Here is a 15,524-nt window from a genome sequence, read left to right on the forward strand (position 1 = left end):
TACACACCGCCAACCAGTGCTGTACAGTGAACACTGACATACACACCGCCAACCAGTGCTGCACAGTGAACACTGACATACACTGCGCCAACCAGTGCTGCACAGTGACCACTGACATACACTGCACCAACCAGTGCTGCACAGTGATCACTGATGTACACACCACCAACCAGCGCTGCACAGTGAAAACTGACATACACAGCGCCAACCAGCACTGCACAGTGAACACTGACATACACTACACCAACCAGTGCTGCACACTGAACACTGACATACACTGCACCAACCAGTGCTGCACAGTGAACACTGACATACACAGTGCCAACCAGTGCTGCACAGTGAACATTGATATACACAGCACCTACCAGTGCTGCACAGTGGACAATAACATACACACCGCCAACCAGTGCTGCACAATGAACACTGACATACACTGTGCAAACCAGTGCTGCTCAGTGAACACTGACATACACTGCACCAAAAAGTGCTGCACAGTGAACACAGAAATACACAGCACCAACAAGTGCTTCACAGTGAACACTGACATACACTGCTGCATAGTGAACACTGACATACACTGCGCCAACCAGTGCTGCACAGTGAACACTGACATACACAGCACCAACCAGCACTGCACACTGAAGACTAACATACTCTGCCTCAACCGGTACTACACAGTGAACACTGACATACACAGTGCCAACCAGCGCTGCACAGTAAACACTGAGATACACTGTGCCAACCAGTGCTGCACAGTGAACACTGACATACACTGCGCCAAGCAGCACTGCACAGTGAACACTGACATACACTGTGCCAAACAGCGCTGCACAGTGAACACTGACATACACTGCTCCAACCAGTGCTGCACACTAAACACTGACATACACAGCGCCTACCAGTTCTGCACAGTGAACACTGACATACACTGCACCAACCAGTGCTTCACAGTGAACGCTGACATACACTGTGCCATGCAGGGCTGCACAGTGAACACTGACATACACTGCACCAAACAGCGCTGCACAGTGAACACTGACATACACTGCTCCAACCAGTGCTGCACACTAAACACTGACATACACAGCGCCTACCAGAGCTGCACAGTGAATACTGACATACACTGCACCAACCAGTTCTGCACAGTGAACACTGACATACACTTCACCAACCAGCGCAGCACAGTGAACACTGACAAACACTGCACCAACCAGCGCTGCACAGAATATACTGAGACACACTGCACCAAAAAGTGCTGCACAGTGAACATTGACATACACTGTGCCAACCAGTGCTGCTCAGTGAACACTGACATACACTGCACCAACCAGCGCTGCACAGTGAACACTGACATACACTGCGCCAACCAGTGCTTCACACTGAACACTGACATACACAGCACCAACAAGTGCTGCACAGTGAACACTGACAAACAATGCACCAACCAGCGCTGCACAGTGAACACTGACATACACTGCACCAACCAGTGCTGCACAGTGAACACTGACAAACACTGCACCAACCTGAGCTGCACAGAGAATACTGACACACACTGCACCAAAAAGTGCTGCACAGTGAACACTGACATGCACTGCGCCAACCAGTGCTGCACAGTGAACTCTGTCATACACACCACCAACCAGTGCTGCACAGTGAACACTGACATCCACAGCATCAACCAGTGCTTCACAGCGAATACTGACATACACTATGCCAACCAGAGCTGCATAGTGATCACTGACATGCACAGTGCCAACCAGCCCTGCACAGTGAACACTGAAATACACAGTGCCAACCAGTGCTGCACAGTGAACACTGACATACACAGCGCCGACCAGTGCTGCACAGTGAACACTGACATACACAGCACCAACCAGTGCTGCAGAGTGGACACTGACTGTTAGAAATGGGAACCCCTGGTTGGCGTTGGTAGGTACCAGCGACAAGCAGGGACCCTGCCTTCACCTCTAGTCAGGGCGTAGGATTACCCCTAAGAATAACCCCTGCTCACCCTCAAGATTGCGTGGCGCGAGCAGACAAGGCTAATCCTCAGGCGTTATACGGTTAAGCATTTGAGGGCATACACACAGTAAACATATCTGTTGCACCACAGAGGGACACCAGTCAGGTTTCTGGAAAAATATGTAGGCTTTATAAAAATATATATTCTTATGCAGGCTTAATTACAAGACCATTAAATAACGTTTCTGAAAATGCACGCAATACTGTCTTTGGATCAGGAGTTTTCTTGATATGGTTTACAGTCAGGTTTTGTGCAAAGCGGATCCAATGGGAGTCGAGGGGGAAATACGGGTCGGTTTTAAATGGACGGACCCTCTGATCCGCGGTGCGCACTTTCAGGTGCGGTGGGCACAAAATACCTGGCAGTTCCTGGGGACGATGCGGGGCCACGAACGGACGGTCGTCGGCAGCTCTACAGGTAGGTCCGGCTTTCAGCAGCGCCGCGATGCGGGGCGTTGGGTCGGGACCAACGGAGATGCGGCGGAGGAGTCGGGCTACGGCAAAGTCCCGGGACGGGGGATTCCTTCTTTGTTGAGGCTGCTTCTTCTGGGGCGGCAAGGCGGCACTTCGTGGCCTGTACGCGACGTACAGGGCGACTTCTTGGGTGCGGCGCGGCCCCGGGGGATGAGACACAGTGCGAGGATACGCTTGTAGTCGTACGCACCGGGTCGTCTCTCGGACTTGCAATGCGAGGTCGTGGCGGCTGTCGGCAGTGGCGGTGCGGCTCAGTCGTGAAGAGGAGAGCGAGTCAGGTGCGGGGCGGCCCCAGCGGGACACGGTGCGAGCTACGGCTTACTCAGCGGAGGCACGCAGTGTCGGCGGCACCAGCACGGACTCGAGGCACTTCAGGGCAATGAAAGGATTTGCGAGGCACACTCAGCGACGGCGTCAGCGGGGCACGAGCACAGGCAGTCCAGCAGCTCGATGTGGAAGGGGGAGAGAGCCCAATGGTCCTGGGGCTCAGTTCAGGGGGCAAGCTCGGTTCCAAGCCCTTGGAGATTTGTTCACAAAAGCACAAGTTGAAAATAAAGTCTTTCTCAGTCTTTTCCTCTCCTTCTTGCAGCAAGGCACCCACCACAGGCCAGTCTCCCAGGTCAGAGACAGTAGTCCTACATGCAGCTTTCCCAGGTCCTACTTGTCGGGCAGAGGTTCTTCTTGGCGCAAACAGGATCTGATTTCTTAGGAGCAGGGCTCCTACATTTATACTACATTTCTTTTGTTTGGGGCTCATAATTCACTCCAGAATCCAATTAGAGATGTACCTAATTTAGATGGAAACCATTTTAGAGAGGAAGCAGCTAGGCTGGGGTCCTGATTAGCAGGGCCACAGCCAGACTAAGATCGAAAAACAGTGAAACACCAGCAAAAAGTGGGGGTATCCATGTGAAGCAGATCCTACTCTCCTACACAACCCGCCCCCAACGCAGGGACATTAAACTAACCTTGACCAGTTGAGTCTTCATGTTCTAAGTGGAAATACCTACAGTCCATCTGCATTGGCATGGTTACTTCCAGGTCTATATTCCACTGTAAAGTTCATCCCCTGTAGGGAAATGGACCACCTAAGCAGTTTGGGGTTTTCACCCTTCATTTGTTTTAACCATAAGAGGGGCTTATGGTCTGTCTGAACAAGGAAGTGAGTACCAAACAAGTATGGCCTCAACTTCTTCAGAGCCCAAACCAAAGCGAAGGCCTCCCTCTCAACGGCTGACCAACGTTTCTCTCTAGGGGTCAGCCTTCTGCTTATGAAAGCTACTGGCTGATCCTGAACTTCATCATTCAATTGTGACAGTACAGCCCCTACCCCCAATTCAGATGCATCTGTTTGGACAATGAACTTCTTGGAGTAATCAGGACTCTGCAGAATGGGAGCAGTGCACATGGCCTGCTTCAGGTCATCAAATGCCTTTTGACAGCTAGCTGTCCACTGAACCTTTTTGGGCATTTTCTTAGAAGTTAAGTCTTTCAGGGTGTCACTATTGATCCGTACCCCTTGACAAATCTCCTATAGTATCCAGTCAGGCCTAAGAAGGCTCTCACCTGAGCCTGGGTGGTTGGAGCAACCCAGTCCATGATGGTCTGGATTTTACTCTGCAGTGGTTGAACCTGACCTCCACCTACAAGGTGGCCCAGGTGCACAACCTGACTCTGCCCTATCTGGCACTTGGTGGCCTTGATAGTGAGACCTGCCTTTTGCAAGGCCTCCAAAACATTCCTTAGGTGGACCAGGTGATCCTCCCAGGTGGAGCTAAAGACAGCAATATCATCTAGATAAGCTGTACTGTAGGCTTCCAGACCTGTGAGAACTGTATTCACCAACCTTTGGAAAGTGGCAGGTGCATTCTTCAAACCAAAGGGCATCACCACAAATTGGTAGTGCCCACTGGGGGTTGAAAATGCTGTTTTTGGCTTTGCATCATCAGCTAGTCTGATCTGCCAGTAGCCAGCTGTCAAGTCAAATGTGCTAAGGTACTTGGCTGAGGCCAAAGTATCTATAAGCTCATATGCCCTTGGAATTGGATAGACATCAGTCCTAGTGACTGCATTGAGACCCCTGTAGTCCACACAAAACCTCATCTCTCTTTTCCCACCACTGTTGTGAGATTTTGGCACAAGGACCACTGGACTAGCTGAGGGTTCAATAACTTCAAAATCCAACATTTTCTAGACTTCTGTCCTGATACAGTCCCTGACATGGTCAGGTTGCCTATAAATCTTATTTTTAATAGGCAGACTGTCCCCAGTGTCCACTTCATGAGTGCACCAGGTAGTCTGACTTGGAGTCAGAGAACACATGTTTCTGAACTGATTGAGCACCTTTCTGCAATCAGTTTGTTGCTGTGCTGTGAAGCTGCCTGCCAAGGCCACACCATCAACTGACCCATCATCAGGGTTCTGTGAGAGGAGGTCAGGGAGTGGGTCACTCTCTTCCTCCTGTCCCTCATCAGTAGCCATGAACAAGCCCATGTCAGCCCTGTCTACATATGTCTTTAGCCTGTTGACATGGAGAACCCTGTGGAGACTCCTGGAAGTTCCTAGGTCTACTAAGTAAGTATCCTCTCCCTTCTGTTCAACAATAGTGTGGGGTCCACTCCACTTATCTTGGAGTGCTGCTGGGGCCACAGGGTCCAACACCCACACTTTCTGTCCTGGGTGGTAAATAGTCAGTACAGCCTTTTGGTCATGCCAGGCTTTTTGCAGTTCCTGGCTAGCCTCAAGGTTTTTAGTTGCCTTTTTCATGTACTCAGCCATCCTGGAGCGGAGACCAAGTACATAGTCCACCATGTCTTTCTTTGGGGGCTTGAGAGGTAACTCCCATCCTTCCTTCACCAAACACAATGGACCCCTGACAGGGTGACCAAACAAAAGTTCAAAGGGGCTGTAGCCAACCCCCTTTTGTGGCACCTCCCTGTATGCAAACAAAAGGCAGGGCATGAGAATGTCCCATATTCGCCTAAGCTTTTCTGAGAGTCCTTTAATCATGCCCTTTAAGGTTTTGTTCAACCTTTCAACCAAACTATTACATTGTGGGGGATAGGGTGTGGTGAACTTGTAAGTCACTCCACACTCCTTCCACATTGCCCCTTAAGTAACCAGACATGAAATTGGTACCTCTGTCTGATACCACCTCCTTGGGAAAACCCACTCTTGAGAAAATTCCCAACAGGGCCCTTGCCACCACAGTTGCTGTAGTAGTCCTAAGGGGAATAGCTTCTGGGTACCTGGTAGCATGATCCACTACCACCAGGATAAAAATGTGCCCAGATGGTGTTTGGGGATCCATGGGACCAACAATTTCAATCCCTACCCTTTCAAAGGGCACCCCCACCACAGGTGGTGGTATCAGGGGGGCCTTTGTAGTGCCACCTGCGTTGCCATTGGCTTGGCAGGTTACACAGGAGCGACAAAACTCTTTGTGTCTTCAGACATGTGGGGCCAGTGAAAGTGAGGGACAAGTCTGTCCCAAGTCTTGTTCTGGCCCAGGTGACCTGCTAAAGGGATATCATGGGCTAGGGTCAGTAGGAAGCCCCTGAACCTCAGATGCATAACCAACCGCCTGGTGGCACCAGGCTTGGGGTCTCTACTCTCTGAGTACAGGAGTCCATCATCCCAAATTACCTTATGGGGACCACTAGCATTCCCAGCAGCCTCAGCAGCAGCTTGCTGTCTGAGGGGTTCAAGAGAGGGGCAGCTCTGCTGCTCCTGGCTCGGATCTGCCCTGGAAGGGCCCCCTGTCCCCAAGAACTCAACCTGATCAGGCTCAAGCTCCTCTGGGACAGTTCGTTCTTCAGGACTGTGATCCTCCTTCTGAGTCAGGGGGGAAGGCTCTACCTTAACCCTTCTGCTCCTCCTCTTGGATGGCACTTGGTCCATTATTACAGAATCCAAGGCCTGTTCAGTTTCAAACATTTTGGTCTGTGACCTGGTCACAGCAAACACATCTGCAGGGATCTCCAGCATTTCTGTATGAGTCCTGAGCTCTACTTCTGCCCAAGCTGAAGTCTCTAGATCATTGCCAAGCAAGCATTCAACTGGTAGGTCTGCACTCACCACAACCTTCTTGAGGCCAGATACCCCTCCCCAGGAGAAGTTAACAACTGCCAGAGAATGGTCTGTTCTGACATTGCTAGCATTGGTCACTTAGTACATTTCACCAAGTATAATCTGCCCAGGATCCACAAGATCTTTTGTCACCATAGTGACACTTGCTCCTGTGTCCCTGAATGCCAAAGCCTGTACTCCATTGATTAAAGGCTGTTGCTTGTGCCTGCCGCAGTTACTGGGACTCACAGAGGGGGTCATATCCATGCCCCCATCACAGACAAGAACAGCCCGAGTGGTTTCTCTGACTAGGCCAGAGACCAACTCAGTACCCAGGGTCAACCCTACTAAACCCTTGGCTTGTGTATTCCCACCACCAATTCTAACTGCACTAGGGGGAGCAGGTGTGTAGGAGAGTAGGATCTGCACTTATGTTGCCCCCACTTTCTTTCTGATGTTAACACTGGTTTCTGGCTATAGTCTAGCTGGGCCCCTGCTAATCAGGGCCCCAGTCTCTCTGTTCTCTCTAAACAGCGTGGAGTGCATATTAGACGCACTAGTGAATGGATGCTGTGGTACCTTATGAGCCCCTAGTATATGGTACCCTAGGTACCAAGGGCATAGGTACTTCACAGGCCTACCAGGGTCTGAAGCATGTATTATGACACCCCTGGGAAGCAGCCTAAGTCTGACACCACAGGCCTGCTACTGCAGCCTGGGTGAGGTAGTGTTAGCACTCCTCACTGAGGTATAGGTTCCTATATCTCACCATACACACACATATAAACCTATCAGTCACCCCTAAGGCAGGCCCTATCAATCCTGAGGGCAGGGTGCTTGGTTTACAATGTGAGGGGGTGCCTCTAAATGAGCAGGACCCCTCTGCAGCTGGCAGAGTCTATTCTCTGTGGCTGTTTGTGGATGCGGTTAAACCATATACTCTTAAATGCATTATAACCTACAGGTAAATGCTAACTTTGGAATGACTGCATCAAAACATGTCATGTTTGGTGTCAAACAACTTGGAATCATACCCCCACACCAGTAACTGGTGTGGGTGTATGACCCCACCCTTCTAGAGGGGACGACATGTACCCACTGTGGAAACACGGTAGAAAGCTGAAAGAGCCCTGGCATCACAAAATGGATGCCACCAGCACAGACACTGGCCTGCCCTCTTGCTGCTGACCAAAACTTGCAGTGGAGGAGGCCCAACAATAGGCATCCTGTCACAGGGAGGTGTCACCACCTTCCAGACAGGATTTAGTGTATTGGGGCTGTGTGGGTGCACTCCTAGAGTGCTTTGAAGTCCTGCACTGGGGGAGCAGTAGGCTCCTCTGTGCATATGCCAGCTCAAACCGGTTCAGGGGCTACCTGTCCCTGCTCTGGCGTGAAACTGGGCAAAGGGAAGTGGGTGTAACCACCCCCCTACCCTGACACTCCCAGAGGAGTGGTCATAAAGTTAGTCCCTCCCTTTCTTTTAGTATAAGATAGGGAACCCTTGCCATTGCAAACTAGATATCCCTGGACGACGCATTACAAGAAGAATCCTGGCCCTTCAATGTTCCACTACCTTTGGAAGACAGAAGAATCTCCCTTGGACCAAAAACTTCAATCAACAGTCGCAAACTTTTCCGCTCCCGCCGGAGTCTGAAGTCTCTGCAGCCCCAGAAGTGGATTTCCTGACTTCTTGACGGCCATTGTGAGTCCCCAGCAAAGCTGAGGCGAGTGGACCCCACGAGTGATGAGGAACAGCAATACCCGGGTACCGTGCACTATTGTCGAGTGCAACCCCTTTGCAACGTTCTACGAACTTGTGCATTGGACCATGTGTGGTCCAAGCCTCCAGCAGGATTTCCCTCGAAAATCAGAGGCCTACCTCGTCCTGAGTGACAGTGGGCTCCTGTGAAGTGAATCCTCACGAGGCATGTTTGCGATCCCTTGCCCGTTGGCTTGTGGGTCCCCTGAAGACTTTCTCATCAAACCAAAGGACTTAGCCTGAAGGCTGCTCTCCACAACTACCACTAGGATAGCTTTCTTTAAAATGTTGTCTTAAACCTATCTACCATAAGAGTCGAATTGGACTGGTGCAAGGTGGCCACTATAACTAGGGACCAGCATATGCCAGGCCAGCTTCTCACATTGGTGGGCAGCGTGTGGGATTCCAGCTTGCCATTGTTTTACCAGAAAATCTCTATTTGAATTACTAACTGAAAACCACTAAAGGTACTCAAGGTACATATAAAAGTCAAGCTTAGTATCAGTAAGTTCTACTGAACTTAGAGCTGTTTGTGAAGGGATAGCACACCCTTACTACAGCTCAATCTAGGATCAGTAGGCCACAAACTAGTGTAGGTAGTACAACACTGCACAACACTAGAATGTCCTCAAAGGGTGGAGCTAGTGGGTCCACTCAGCCGCAGTATAAGGACATGACCTTCTTTGACCTGAAGGCCATGTGTGTTGCAAGACACCTGAAGCTAGGACAGAGTCCCTCCACACTAGGCCTGATAGATCTGCTAACAACAGATGATCTGAGGTTGGCTCTAGGAGCTAACAGATCTGAATCAGGGAGTGGGTCAATTACAGTGTCTGGGTCAGATGATGAAAATCATGATGACCAGGACTCTGTGATTGAAGGGCCAGATCCAGAAGGATCTGAACAGGACAGAGGAATTCTCCCTAAGAGAACTGACAGAGTAGAAGAAAGGGTTAGGTCCTCTTCAAGGGAATCTGACTACTCATATAACTCTGGAAGAGAATCTGTTCATCAGAGGAGCTCATACTTTAATAGAAGAGAGACCTCCACTGAAAGAATGTACAAACTGCTACAGTATGAGGAAGCAAGATTTGCCCTTAAGGCCAAGCAGTTGGCATTAGATAAAGAAGACTTTGAGCTCCAGAACTTCTAGAAAAGAGGGGCTAGAAGCCCCTGGTGGCAGCAACAGTACCCCTAGAATCAGAGATTATATCCCAGACCATAGGAACCTGTCCAAGGTTGTTCCTCCCTACCAGAGTGGGGATGATATCCACAAATGGATAACTGCTATGGAGAGGGCCTGTAAAGTACAACAGGTCCCCCAGAAACAGTGGGCAGCAATCTTGTGGCTCTCCTTTTCAGATAAAGGTAGAGACAAGCTCCTCGCTGTTAGAGAAGAGGATGCCGATGATTATGATGTCCTAAAAAGTGTATTGATAGATGGGTTTGGCTTAACCACTGAGCAGTACAGGTTGCAGTTCAGAGACACCCAGAAAGCACAGAATCAGGACTGGACAGACTTTGTAGATTGTGCAACCAAGGCTTTGGAGGGTTGGCTGGTTGGTAGTAGAGTTACTGATTTTAAGGTATTGTATAATCTTATGATGAGAGAACAGATCCTTAATAATTGCCAAAACCAGTTGTTGCATCAATACCTTGTGGACTCTGATCTGACCTCTCCCTAAGAATTGGGAAAGAAGGCAGACAAATGGGTCAGAACCAGGGTGAGGCAGAAAACCCAGAACCAAGGGGGTGACACTAAGAATCAGTATCCTAAAGGCTCTGAGAAAGGTGGGGATAAGTCAAAAGACCAGAAGTCTTCCTAAGGGCCCCAAAAATCTGCATCTGGTGGGGATTCACAGTCTACAAAGGGAAAAGGCCAAAAGAAGCCCTGGTGCAAATTCTGGAAACAGAAAGAGCACTGGACTTCTGATTGTACCATGTCCAAAGTCTAAACCACCACCACTCCTGCCCCTAAGGCAACTGTTCCCCCTAGTGCAGCTACTGGTGGAGAAGGTAATCAGAATAAGGGTGTAGTAGGGTTGACCCTGGGTTCTGAAGTGGACTCTGGCCTAGTCAGAGTACCCATTCAGGCATTGCTGGTTTGTGAGGGAGACATTGATATGTCCTTCCTAGTGAGCCCCAGTAATCTGGGCAAATACAAACAGCAGCCTGTAATTAATGGCAAAGAGGCTTTGGCATTCAGTGACACATGTGCTAGTGTCACCATGGTGGCAGAGGATCTGGTGGACCCTGAGCAGATCATCCTGGGTGAAATGTACCAGGTTACCAATGCAAGCAATGTCAGGACCAACCATAGTCTGGCAGTTGTGAATTTCTCCTGGGGAGGGGTAACTGGCCTCAAGAAGGTAGTAGTCAGTGCAGACCTCCCTGTCGAATGTCTATTGGGCAATGATCTAGAGACTTCAGCCTAGTCTGAAGTAGAGTTATGGACTCATGCTGAGATGTTGGGCATACCTGCAGAGGTATTTGCCGTGACCAGGTAACAGGCCAAAATGCATAAAGCTGAACAAGCTCTGGATCCTGAAACTATGGACCAGATGCTACCCAAGAGGAGGAGCAGTAGGGTTAAGGCAGTGCCTTCCCCTCTGTCTCAGATCTCAGATTCCCCTCCAGAGGGAAGAGAAGCAGATCCTGAAGAAGGAACTGCCCCAGAGGGACTTGAGCCTGATCAGGTTGAGTTCTTGGGGGCAGGGGGACCTTCCAGGGATGATCTGAGTAAGGAGCAACAGTGCTGCCCCTCTCTTGAACCCCTCAGACAGCAGGCTGCTACTGAGGCTGCTGGGAGTGATAGTGGGTCCCATAAAGTTTATTAGGATGAGGGACTCCCATATTCTGAGGCTAGAGATCCTACCCCTGGAGCCACCGGGAGGTTGGTAATACCTCAGAGGTTTAGGGGGTTCCTCTTGACCCTAGCACATGAAATCCCATTGACAGGACACTTGTGCAAAACAAGACCAGGGATAGGCTTGTTCGACATTTTCATTGGCCACACATGTCAGAGGACACAAAGGAGCTTTTTCGCTCCTGTGTCACTTGCCAAGCCAGTGGCAAGTCAGGTGGCACAACAAAGGCCCCCCTGATACCGCTACCTGTGGTGGGAGTTCCGTTTGAAAGGGTAGGGATTGACATTGTTGGTCCCCTTGACCCTCCAATAACATCTGGGCACAGGTTTATCCTGGTGGTAGTGGATCATGCCACCAGGTACCCAGAAGCAATTCCCCTCAGGACCACCACAGCCCCTGTGGTGGCAAGAGCCCTCATTGGAGTTTTCTCCAGAGTGGGTTTCCCTAAGGAGGTTATATCTGACAGAGGTACCAACTTCATGTCAGGGTATCTAACTGCAATGTGGAAGGAGTGTGGTGTAAACTACAAGTTCACTACTCCCTATCACCCACAATACAATGGGTTAATTGAAAGGTTCAACAAAACCATAAAGGGAATGATTAAAGGCCTCCCAGAAAAGCTTAGGAGAAAATGGGACCTTTTACTTCCCTGCCTTCTGTTTGCATACAGGGAGGTCCCACAGAAGGGGGTTGGCTACAGCCCTTTTGAACTTCTGTTTGGGCATCCTGTAAGCGGTCCATTATGTTTGGTGAGAGAGGGCTGGGAGTTACCTCTCAAACCTCCCAAACAGGATGTGATGGACTATGTACTTGGTCTCCGCTCTCGGATGGCTGAATACATGAAGAAGGCAACCAAAAACCTTGAGGCTAGCCAAGAACTACAAAAAGCTTGGCATGACCAAAAGGCTGTACTGACTGTCTATCAGCCAAGACAGAAAGCGTGGGTGTTGGAGCCTGTGGCCCCAGCAGCTCTCCAAGACAAGTGGAGTGGCCCCCATACAATTGTTGAGAAAAAGGGAGAAGTCACCCACTTGGTGGATCTTGGAACTCCCAGAAGCCCCCTTAGGGTGCTCCATGTCAACAGATTAAAGCCATATGCTGACAGGGCTGACATGGGCTTGCTCATGGCAACTGATGAGGAACAGGAGGAGGAGAGTGACCCTCTCCCTGACCTGCTCTCACAGAACCCTGATGATGGGTCAGTAGATGGTGTTGCTTTGGCAAGCAGCCTCACTGACCATCAGCAAACTGAGTGCAGACAAGTTCTACAGCAGTTCAGACATATGTTTAACCTGACCCCTAGTCAGACTTCCTGGTGCACCCATGAGGTGGACACTGGAGACAGTTTGCCTGTCAAGAGTAAAATCTCCAGGCAACCTGACCATGTCAGGGACTGTATCAGGACTGAAGTTCAGAAAATGTTAGAACTAGGTGTGATTGAGCCTTCAGATAGCCCTTGGGCTAGTCCAGTATTCCTTGTGCCTAAACCTCATACCCAGGTTGGTAAGAAAGAAATTAGGTTTTGCGTAGACTACAGTGGCCTCAATGCAGTCACCAGGACTGATGCCTATCCAAGTCTCAGGGCAGATGAGCTCATTGATACTTTGGCTTCAGCCAAATATCTGAGTACATTTGACCTTACAGCTGGCTACTGGCAAATCAAGTTAGATGATGATGTCAAGGCCAAAACAGCATTTTCAACCCCTGGTGAGACTACCACTATGTGGTGATGCCCTTTGGTTTGAAAAATGCACCTGCCACTTTTCAGAGGTTGGTGAACAAAGTTCTGACAGGTATGGAAACTTATTGCTCAGCTTATCTAGATGATATTGCTGTCTTTAGTTCCACCTGGCAGGATCACCTGGTCCACCTCAGAAATGTTTTGGAGGCCCTGCAAAAAGCAGGGCTCATTATCAAGGTCACTAAGTGCCAGATAGGGCAGAGTCAGGTTGTGTACCTGGGCCACCTTGTAGGTGGAGGCCAGGTTCAACCATTGCAGAGCAAAGTCCAAACCATAATGGAATGGGTAGCTCCAACCACCCAGACACAGATGAGAGCCTTTTTAGGCCTGACTGGATACTATAGGAGGTTTGTTAAGGGATATGGATCTAAAGTGACCCCCTTAAATGATCTTACCTCAAAGAAAATGCCAAAAAAGGTTCAGTGGACAGCTAGCTGTCAAAAGGCATTTGATGACCTAAAGCAGGCCATGTGCACTGTCCCCATCTTACAGAGTCCAGACTACACAAAAAAGTTCATTGTCCAAACAGATGCTTCTGAGCTGGGTGTGGGAGCTGTACTGTCTCAACTGAATGATGAAGGTCAAGACCAGCCAGTAGCTTTTATAAGCAGAAGGCTGACCCCTAGAGAGAAACGTTGGTCATCTATAGAGAGGGAGGCCTTTGCTGCGGTGTGGGCCCTGAAGAAGCTGAGGCCATACTTGTTTGGCACTCACTTCATAGTTCAGACTGACCACAAGCCCCTCCTATGGCTCAAACAGATGAAAGGTGAAAATCCTAAACTGCTAAGGTGGTCCATTTCCCTACAGGGGATGGACTATACAGTGGAACATAGACCTGGGACCCAACATGCCAATGCAGATGGACTCTCAAGGTATTTCCACTTAGAACACGAAGACTCAACTGGTCAAGGTTAGTTTAGTGTCTCTGCGTTTGGGGGGGGTTGTAGGAGAGTAGGATCTGCACTTATGTTGCCCCCACTTTTTTTCTGATGTTAACACTGGTTTCTGGCTATAGTCTGGCTGGGTCCCTGCTAATCAGGGCCCCATTCTCTCTGTTCTCTCTAAACAACTTGGATTGCATATTAGATGCACTAGTGATTGGTTGCTGTGGTGCCTTATGAGCCCCTAGTATATGGTACCCTAGGTACCAAGGGCATAGGAACTTCACAGGCCTACCAGGGGCTGAAGCATGTATTATGCCACCCCTGGGAAGCAGACCAAATCTGACACCACAGGACTGCAGCCTGGGTGAGGTAGTGTTAGCACTCCTCACTGAGGTATAGGTTAATATATCTCACCATACACACACATATAAACCTATAAGTCACCCCTAAGGCAGGCCCTATCAATCCTGAGGGCAGGGTGCTTGGTTTACAATGTGAGGGGGTGCCTCTGCATGAGCAGGACCCCTCTGCAGCTGGCAGAGTCTATTCTCTGTGGCTGTTTGTGGATGCGGTTAAACCATATACTCTTAAGTGCATTATAACCTACCGGTAAATGCTAACTTTGGAATGACTGCATCAAAACTTGTCGTGTTTGGTGTCAAACAACTTGGAATCATACCCCCACACTAGTAACTGGTGTGGGAGTATGATCCCACCCTTCTAGAGGGGACGACATGTACCCACAGTATTTCCAGAGCTGGATACGCTCAGCCTGGAGAAACTGATGGATAAAATTAAATCTGGCTCTCCAGCGGATCCGTGCCCACCCAGTGTCTTTCGGGTAGCCCGTCCGGTATTGGAGGCATGCATCATCTCCCTCCTCAATAGGTCCTTGGAAACAGGGTATTTACCGCTAGAACTCAAGGAGGCTCGTGTAAGGCCTTTGTTGAAGAAACCTGGTTTGGATCCTGCAATACTGAAAAACTACAGGCCCATCTCCCAGCTGCCTTTTTTCTCAAAAATATTGGAACAGCATGTACTAAAGTCCCTGTCTTTGTACCTGGAGTCTCATCAACTACTCCATGAGCGACAGGCAGGGTTCAGAGCTCATCACAGCACCGAGTTGGTGATGCTCTCGGTGCTGGATGAATTAAGAGGCATGGCTGACTGTAAGACACCGAGCGCCCTGATCTTGCTAGATCTATCAGCGGCGTTCGATACGGTCAGTCATGCTCTACTCCTGGACAGGCTGAGCGATTTTGGGATCAAAGGCTTAGCATTTAAATGGCTGCAATCCTTCCTTTCGGGTAGGACACAAAAGATACAACTAGGGGATGAAACATCTGAGGTGGGGTTTTTAGAATGTGGGGTGCCACAGGGCTCCGCCCTGTCCCCACTCCTCTTTAACCTCTACCTACAACCTCTAATTGCATCATTGGCCTGCATGGGCTGTAGAGTTTTTAATTATGCGGACGACACGCAGCTGTTACTGAGTGTCGACAACACAAGGACTGCACAACTTAATGCCCAGAACATCTTGAGGCATACTGTTCAATGGATGACTGAAAATCTGTTGAAGATTAACCCAGACAAGACTGAGGTATTGGTGATTCCATCTACCGCCTCACCTTGGAATGACCTTTACTGGCTAGCAGAGTTAGGTCTTGCTCCAAAACCAAGTTTGAATGTAAAGAGTCTGGGGATTAAAC

Source organism: Triturus cristatus, chromosome 2_2 (assembly GCF_964204655.1).
Source record: "Triturus cristatus chromosome 2_2, aTriCri1.1, whole genome shotgun sequence".
NCBI classification, from domain to species: Eukaryota; Metazoa; Chordata; class Amphibia; order Caudata; family Salamandridae; genus Triturus; species Triturus cristatus.